The 9,283-nt window shown below is 32.3% G+C and overlaps 1 pseudogene; it reads left to right on the top strand.

Moving 5' to 3' along the window:
* Positions 1-1,495: 1,495 nt before the first annotated feature.
* On the top strand, positions 1,496-8,337 carry LOC128174046 (multiple epidermal growth factor-like domains protein 10; annotated as a pseudogene).
* The last annotated feature ends 946 nt before the right edge of the window (positions 8,338-9,283 follow it).

The raw sequence follows: 9,283 nt of genomic DNA, 5'->3' as shown, positions 1-9,283 counted from the left end.
ATTTTAGAATGAAAAAATTACGCAAAATTTGAAGGGCTGATTCCAGCAATTTATTGAATAAATCATGACGTTTCTATGTAACAAAGCCAATGTTGTAAACAATTTTGAAATTTGTTTTCGTTCCCAAAATTTTTAAACAAATTCCATCTAATAAAATAATCGTTGCAGAAAATTTAAATAATTATAAAAAAAATCATGATGCCAGAATATGGGAAAAATAACTATCAGAATATCTCCCTTGCAAGGTAAGAAAGTAGTCATGAAGTAAAAAATAATGATATACAAATCTTGTCGAGTTTATCATGAATTTAGTACATTGTTCCTTATCGCACCCGCGTGCTGAATATATGTTTCTGATGATATTTTTATCATTAATTTAAAGTAATCGTTTTGAGTTTTGTTTTTTTTTTACTCAAGGAAGCGCAGTGCTAAAAGGCAAACAAACTTTTTACTTTTTTTTGTTAGGTATAGAAAACACATTGAGAGGATATTACACATGTGCACGTACTGTGTTACAGTTTTAACAATGCACTAAAAATGCGAGCAGAAGATCAACACATTATATCATGCTTAAACAATACATGCCGCTGGTGTACAAACTGTATGATTGGTTAACTCGTTTTTATTTGGCCAAGTTACCTTTATACGCTTACGCAATGCAAACTCGTGAGGAGTTTTAAGAACAGTTTGTTTTTCCGAGAATTACCCTCCCTCAATACAAGTTATTATCTTGAATTACTCAGTCATGAATCAATTTCAATACAGTGGAATTTTGCCATGGTATTTGTGGGTAGCCCCCCCCCCCCCCCCCCCCCCCCCCCCCCGAATTTGCATCCTCAACGAAAACAAATTTAGAAACAGTAGAAAGAGTTACTGAAACTGAAAATTGACGCATCCACGAAATTACACACCACGTATAAGCAAAAAACCAACAATCCACGAAAATTGGTCCCCATGAAATTAAATGATTTCACAGTATATTACTCAACATACTCTAGGTATCGTTTATTTTGCCATTAAACAGATAAGTAAGGTGAACATTAAGATAGTACTAATTCAGACACAGACCGAGTAACGTACGTGTGCAGTAACTCGACTACATCAACAACCTTTTATACATTTACATGCATTTATTATATCATATTATTATATTAAACTATATTGCTTTAACATTTTCAAATGATGAAAAAACACATAAAGGTCTACTTGTTGTAATAATGATTGACAGCTAGTCATTGAACATCGTACTAAGCTCTTAAAACTTCTTGTTTTACTTCCTCGTCATGTGATTATTGAGTCTGCGCCTTCACTACGACACGCACGGTGAACCCCTCCCTTACTTAAATTTTTAAGCAAATAAATATATATTTAAACAGCCTGTCTACATCTGTCTTCTAAGACGAATGCAAACTTTATATTTGCTTTGTTATTTCTGTTAGGCAACAAAATCTATACTCATAGAGTTATATAATTTGACCAGATTGACAACAGCATGATGTCCCTGTCCGGACACTATGTGTATCCCCATGATGTCCTCGCTGTGATCTGTCTGCTGACAGTATCCCAGGCGTACGGTGAGTCCACTTTATGTATATTTCTATAACTCATGATATTTTCCAAATAGGTTGCTTTGGGTTACTTTACAAGGAATGAACCAAACCATTAATTGGTAATTTAAAAGAATAAATTGTACAAAATAAGGGCATTTTATTGAATTTCCCCAAAAATATTGATAAAATAACAAAGAGCCATACCACATTATGGGGGGGGGGGGTATGCTTTTTTCCAGTCTCTAACCTTATGCTGCATCAACTTCTCATATTATGTTATTAATTCTATTCTTGAACTACATTTGAATTTTATATATATTTATATGTTTTGCTAGATTAAATTGATACTTTTGAATCGTTTTAACAACTGCATTTGAATGTTCAATACATGCATACATGTATTATAAACATTTAGAACCACGAGTTAACATCAATCACGATAGTAATGTTGTTAAAACATGTGTGTTTATCTTCACAGTTAATGTCGCCCTCAACGAACCAGCATACCAAAAGTACCCATACAGTACAGGTGACGACACATATACCGCCACAAACGCTGTAGACGGACGTAAATCAGACCTGAGTATGGATGGAGGTCAATGTTCTGTATCAAATGATAGACAAACCGCTATCTGGTGGGTGAACCTGTCCAACATCCACAGCATCCATCACATCACCATCTACTTCAGGACGGACCATCACCAATGGGGTATAGTCACATTTACTAATTCTCGTTATTGATAAGGTTCTGTCAAACGTACATATTCCGTTGTTGTTATTATTTTTAATGAGACAGTTTAGGGGGCTTGTCCCGTATATCATCAGAATCCAAAACAATATTACATGTTTGTCAGTGTTAATGTATTTATCAGTATGATAAACAACGAAAAGGCAGCGCTATAATGGCATCTCCTGGGTAAGAACTTATTTTTAAAATTCAAAATAGTGTGATGTTTATATAAATGTTCACTTTAATTGGCTTTATTTGATAACGACGTAAGTTTTAGCCTGACATGAGGATCCCCCCTCCCCCTCCAACCACTGGTGGGACGAATAACAAAATTATCAGAGAAATATAAATTTTATATATTCGTTCAGATAATTCTATAATTATATCTGCGAGCATAACTTTTGTTTAGGTGCACAGTAATTCATTTTCTCAGATATCTATGACAAAGGTGTGTCTCCTATCAACTTACGGGCAAGATTTAAAAATAACTGCCACAATAAAAAAAATATCCACCTTTTTACTCTTCTTTGACTTAGAAAAAGGACGCATTTTATCAATGTATAAGTCAAATTGTTAAATTATGAAAATACCGTTTAATAGCAACATTTTAAACAGGAATTTTGTAATATTGTTTATGTAATGCCCTCCTTCGAAGAAGGGAGGGCATATTGCTTAGCTGCTGCCTGTCGGTCTGTCTGTCTGTCGGCCCATAAACAATCGCGCTCATTTTCTTCGCAGAGGATGAACATATTGAAAGGAAAGAACTATATATGATATGAGTTAAATTTGGCCCCCATAATTCGCCATTTTTTAAGTGTTTCGGGTACAATAAAAAGTTAACTTATTTTTTAGAAGAGTTGATATAGAATATATTTTTCATATATTTATTTGATTTATTTGTACTCACTGGCAGTATATGACGTCAGAAGTGACGCTATTTTTAGAATTCAATCAAAATCAGTCAATCTTTTCTTGAATGGGAAACATAGAGCGCATGCTTGAACAAGATAATTTTTATTGTCACTTATTAGTCTTGGGTAGATACATCTCTGATTAAAATATTTTGTTTGTTCAAGCATGCGCTCTTTGTTTTCTGAAAGAAAAACTGCTTGAACACAAGCTGTTTTATGCTAAAAATGCAAAAATGGCGGGAAAAGGTTGTCTTAACGATGTCATATTTCTATATTGTGGGCACTTGAATCAAAATGAATATTATTTAAACACATCACATATAAATCTGAACTAAAAAATCAAAGAATTACAGAAAATGATGTTCATTTTAGGGGGCCATTTTAGGCCCATATCATATAGTCCTTTGGTATACAGGTTTATCATGATAATATCTAGGTCAAGTTTGATATTGGGTACGAGCGAGCCATTTTTGACAGAGTTATGGTCCTTTTAAACAATATAACTAACTGCATAAAACGTGTATACTCTGTTGTAAAACATCCTTATATACTTTAAAAAGACATCACTGCTATTAAATTGACATGAATTATATCTACATGCCCGGTTCATTTGTGCATATATTGTGTGTCAACTATATTTGTGTATAGACCATGTCGCAATCATTCATCGTTATTTTTTTATTTAGCTACATATGCCCTTCCATCTAAAATAATTGTGTTTAATTGTTCTTGCAGGTCCTTCTGATGAGCTCACACTGTACTTTCTTGGATTCTCGGTGTATGTCTCCAATACAACAGACAGACTACAGGGAACACTGTGTTACAAGGACAACAACTTTACACGGGCCACCATACCTGCTGTCTTCACCACCACCTGTCCTGTACATGGACAGTACGTCATCTACTACAACGAGAGACTACCAGGTGTTACCTACCCTGACGAGTACTCTGATGATGTGTCCAATGACCTCTGTGAAGTTGAGGTGTATGGTGAGTGCACTTTATTCTTTAATTAAATATGTAAATAAAAAGATAGTAACGGTGATTCTGCCATTATCTTTAAAGCTGACTGACTTTAGTATGATACCTATACATTGTGTTCTTGATATATTTAAAGTGTTTTTTACCCACACAAAAATAACTACATGTATTAATTTAAACAATATAATTCCACATTAAACAATAATGATTGCTTTATTTTTGTCAATGGTGTCCCCTCACAATGCTACATAAGAGATTGAAATGAACAATATCAAAATAAATAGTAAGTTCATGATGCATATGCATTATAATATGCATTATTTAATTACCATTATGTTACTCACGAATAACTACTTTGAAGTAAAAAATGTCATTTTACATATGATCATATTACCATTGTATAAATTGAAGGATGTCCTGCTACCGGAAATTTTGGGTCCAACTGTTCCGTTCCCTGTTCAGACGTCAACTGTCAGTACTGTCACATAGAGACGGGCACCTGTCAGGGCTGTAAACCTGGGTACAAAGGTCACCGGTGTGAAATGGGTAAATTTGCAGATATGTGGCTCGATGGAAAAATGATTCTCAGTTGCCGTATAGATAGTTTATTAAATACTAATGAACATGCAGATACAACATAGTTTAAGCCTTGATCAGATTACAATAAAGTAAAAATCACTATGTCATTTTTTATTACTTTTCATAAAAATTGGTTTAATCGATAGGTTGTGCAGGAGGAACGTATGGTGCTGGCTGCAAAGAAACATGTGGACACTGCCGTGACGCAAACCAGTGCTCCATCAACAATGGGACTTGCTTAACTGGATGTGATGCTGGTTTTAAAGGAAACTTGTGTAGAACTGGTAAGTGTGTGGATAAATAAACACAATTAAGTGACGTAAACACGCGTTCTTTCAACAAATAAATGGCGGGCAGGTTGGCGGCTGCCAAAAGGGTACCCTAATTGTACGGACAACTCCTCCTACATCCTCCTACAGTTTTCAAGATAGGAAGTTGTTCTTTTGAATTGTACAGATATCATAGCATATTGCTAGGATTTTTATTTTTGATAATTCATGAAAAAAATACCAGCTTTCGAACCTAGTCATTTTCTGGCAAAATGTTGCATGTAGGGTACTCCATTTCACTGAATACAGTACGTACTGTTGATCAATTCAGGCTTGACATGGATTATGGATACAGTTCATATAAAAGAAACCCGGTTTGCTGCTGTCAAATCGACAGCTTTTCACTTCTTTTCATATTTATTTATTTCATTTTTCACATTTTTTACAGACAAAACACCACTTTTTTTTTTACAGACTCTCACACACATGAGATCGGTATCATGTATTAATATACACCTACCTATATAGATACACCCAGTATACGGTACATTTATCCAGGAATAATTATTTAATATTTATTTAAAAAACCCTACGACTTTATAATGACCATCATTTTTTAAAGTCTTCAGTAAGAAACAGTTCAATTTCTATATTACATCAGGTTTGAAAGTAGAACATTGGCGTTGGTAAACATAGCATTTTGTCTTTTCTCGACTTTTGAAAAATATGTTTCTTTACCAATATGACAATCAAATTAACTGCATGATCCATATCTGGTAACCCAATAGTACACTCTGGATATCAAATATAATTTTATTGTGTTATTTTATTTATTTCATACTAAGTATAAACATATTTATTGCATATTATTGTCCTAGATTCCATAAAAATATAATAACGCGTGAATTAGGTTAGACATTGTTTTGTGACGTATGGATCATTGAAGTAAATTTCTACCAAATTCTGAAGTGGAAAAAATCAAAGGAGTTTCGAAAACGGTGCAATACCGATACGTACCTGCCCTTCTGCCTTGCAGAATTTGTATCAGTCCTTGAGAGTGGGCGGTTATTATAAAGTAAGCTTTATTGTATGTGTAAAAACCTTGTACATGTATTCATTACTGAGTATGTAATAAATACATATATTTACATTCCACATAATTTTTGCATGTTAAGTGTGTTGAAAGCTACGGCAGTTATACTACTGTAATACACACAGGGTACCCAAAGGTTAAAATGACGAGTTTTATTATGACGTTTTATTATAACGCGCGGTACTCAATATGTATGCACACACCGCTGCAGTTATGAGACTGTATACTTAAAAAAAGATCATGATTCAATGCTATATTAAATCAGATTAAAATATGCAATGTAACTGTTGTGTTAAAAGCAGTCTGAACTTCACATAATGAACCATTATCAGCTTCACCCAACAAGTAACCATCACTACCCCCCCCCCCCCTCCTCTATATACAGCAATTATTCCACATTGTTCAAGTCAGGGTTTTTACGTCACGTCTTTGTCGACGTCAAATCGTTACAACATTAAAATGAAACTCGGATATATATTTCCGATGAACAGAAAGCCGGATACTTAGACTGCATTATATGTATAACAGTGTGGTCTTTCGGATGTCGTATCCAAAGTCAAGGAACAAAATTATAACTACAATGTCCTGATGCATCTCAAATTTATTCTGCAAAGTTGGATCCGCATTTTAAATTAATTTATTTCATGAATATTTAAAAAAAAATACAACGGACAATAATCTGCTTACCTACGTTCAATTTGACATCAATTTAAATGAAGAGGCTGAGAAAAAAAAAGAGATTTCGTTTTTGGAGACTGCAGTCAAGATCATAAAATTTAGTTAGTCACATATGTAATATGGACAAACTTCTACATTTGCAACTTAATTTATAAATACACTTATTTGTACATATAATTGAAATGATTTTAAACTTTTAGCATGTGACAGAGGGTCGTATGGTTACGACTGCAATGGAACCTGTGGACACTGTCGTGATGTAAACCGGTGTTCTATTATAGGGACATGTTTGACTGGATGTGATGCTGGATATCAAGGGGATTTGTGTAAAACATGTAAGTGTTTTGTTTTATGATATACATTTCAATCAACCACAAATATGTAATGCAATCAAAACTTTAAAACAATACTGATAATGGTTCAGTGTACTCTGATTCTCTAGATCAACACTATGAGATTTTCTAGGTGTTTATTACTGCTGTCTTATTAAACCAATGAAAAAAAAAAAGTTTGTATTTTCTTTTAATTTTGTTTGAGAAATTTTTTTTAAATAATAGGTTACTGTTGTAGCTAGATAACCATTAATTTATTGCTTTTCCCAATACGTATGGATAAGTTGTAATGAATTTATCATAACATGTATGTACCCAACTTGATCCTAGGAGACGGTCCACTTTCCTTCTTTATTGATCTGGTAATCTGCGTATGTCTTATTGATATCAAGTTTCTCAGATCAAGTTGCTGTTAAAATGAATATATATTTACTATCTAAATCTAATTAAACATGAATGATTTCAAAACAATTAAAATGTATAAATTTTCTTGACACATTGACTTATTAATAATAAGAATTTAATAAGAATTACAATTTCATTCGAAGCATGTGACAGAGGGTGGTATGGTTCTGAATGCAACGAAACCTGTGGACACTGTCGTGACATCAACCAGTGTTCCAATATCAATGGAACTTGTTCGACTGGGTGTGGTGCTGATTATCAAGGGGATTTGTGTAAAACTCGTGAGAATATATATATATATATATATATATATATATATATATATATATATATATATATATATATATATATATATATATATATATATATATATATATATATATATATATATATATATATAAACATTCTATACGTAATACAAATGATTCAGTATGTAGTGATTAATACTTATTATTTTACATATTCTGTCCATGTCAGTTTGCCCCGTTGGATAATATGGAGAAGACTGTTCTGAGACATGTATCAACAGTTACACATGTGATGGCTGTAATGATGTCAGTGGTTCATGTGATTATGGCTGCCGTCCTGGCTGGATTGGATACTACTGTCAAAAAAGTAACATATTTATTTTCACACATAATTTAATTCAACATTGAGTTTTGAAAAAAAATCGAAACAAATGTATATTATTATACATATATCAATTTAAACAAATGTGAAAACATAAATTGCATGCAAGACAAAAATGAAGAGGAATCGTTTTTTCATTTAAAGTTTATGGACAAATTTTAATCGTTTAAAACTTTTTTTAAAATGCTAACGGGTTGATTAAAACTGAATTGAGTGTATTAGAATCCAGTGATTTGTTGATAGGTAAGTGTTTATATTTTCTTTTTATTTCAAGCTAGACAAACAGAAAAAAAAAAGAAACAAAAAACCCCACAAACAGACGAAAAAATTACAAAACATAGATTTTATATATATATATATATATATATATATATATATATATATATATATATATATATATATATATATATATATATATATATATAAAAGACAAAAGCATACTCGTTTGCGTAACATAAATACTCATGGGACTAGGATTCAATGGCAGTGCGGTGGAGCTGAATTTTGGAGAATGATGCATTACATTATCATGAAATATTAAGTATATATAGCCTACCAGTTTCTACAGAAAATGGGGGGAAAATTCTGAAAAAAAGGAATAACCATGAATGACTTTCTATTTGATTTGAATGCGCATTACAACACTTTGTCGCGTTATTGTTTGGAAAAACCTGTTATGTATGAAATAACGGGAGAAATACACGCGTTGCGTCATAAGTAAGTATTAAAACGTTGCCTGTAAAATATATGAAGCAAGACCATTTTCTCTGAATAATGCTTATTTATCAATATTTGTATATTTATTTCAAAAAATATTTTTACTAATCTTTTCAAACGTTAAAGATGGAAAAACATATCATCATCCTTAAATTGTGCATAATATATGTGCAAGATTATGTGCAAGATTAAAATGTTTTCAATTATGCATTTTTTTTAAAACATTGTGTGCATATATTAATATGTTATTGTGTATTTTATAACCCCATTGATTGTTCTTCTTTAACTTTAGATTTCCATCCTTTGAATATGTGGATTTGTTTGTAATAAACCATTTAAACACGCTTGGTTGACGATGTTTAGTCTGAAACATGAATACATTTAATCTGAAAATTATGGCATTCAATA

This window comes from Crassostrea angulata, chromosome 2 (assembly GCF_025612915.1).
Source record: "Crassostrea angulata isolate pt1a10 chromosome 2, ASM2561291v2, whole genome shotgun sequence".
Lineage (NCBI taxonomy): Eukaryota > Metazoa > Mollusca > Bivalvia > Ostreida > Ostreidae > Magallana > Magallana angulata.
The sequence above is the reverse complement of the archived record's forward strand: the minus strand, read 5'-3'. Positions and strand labels throughout refer to the sequence as shown.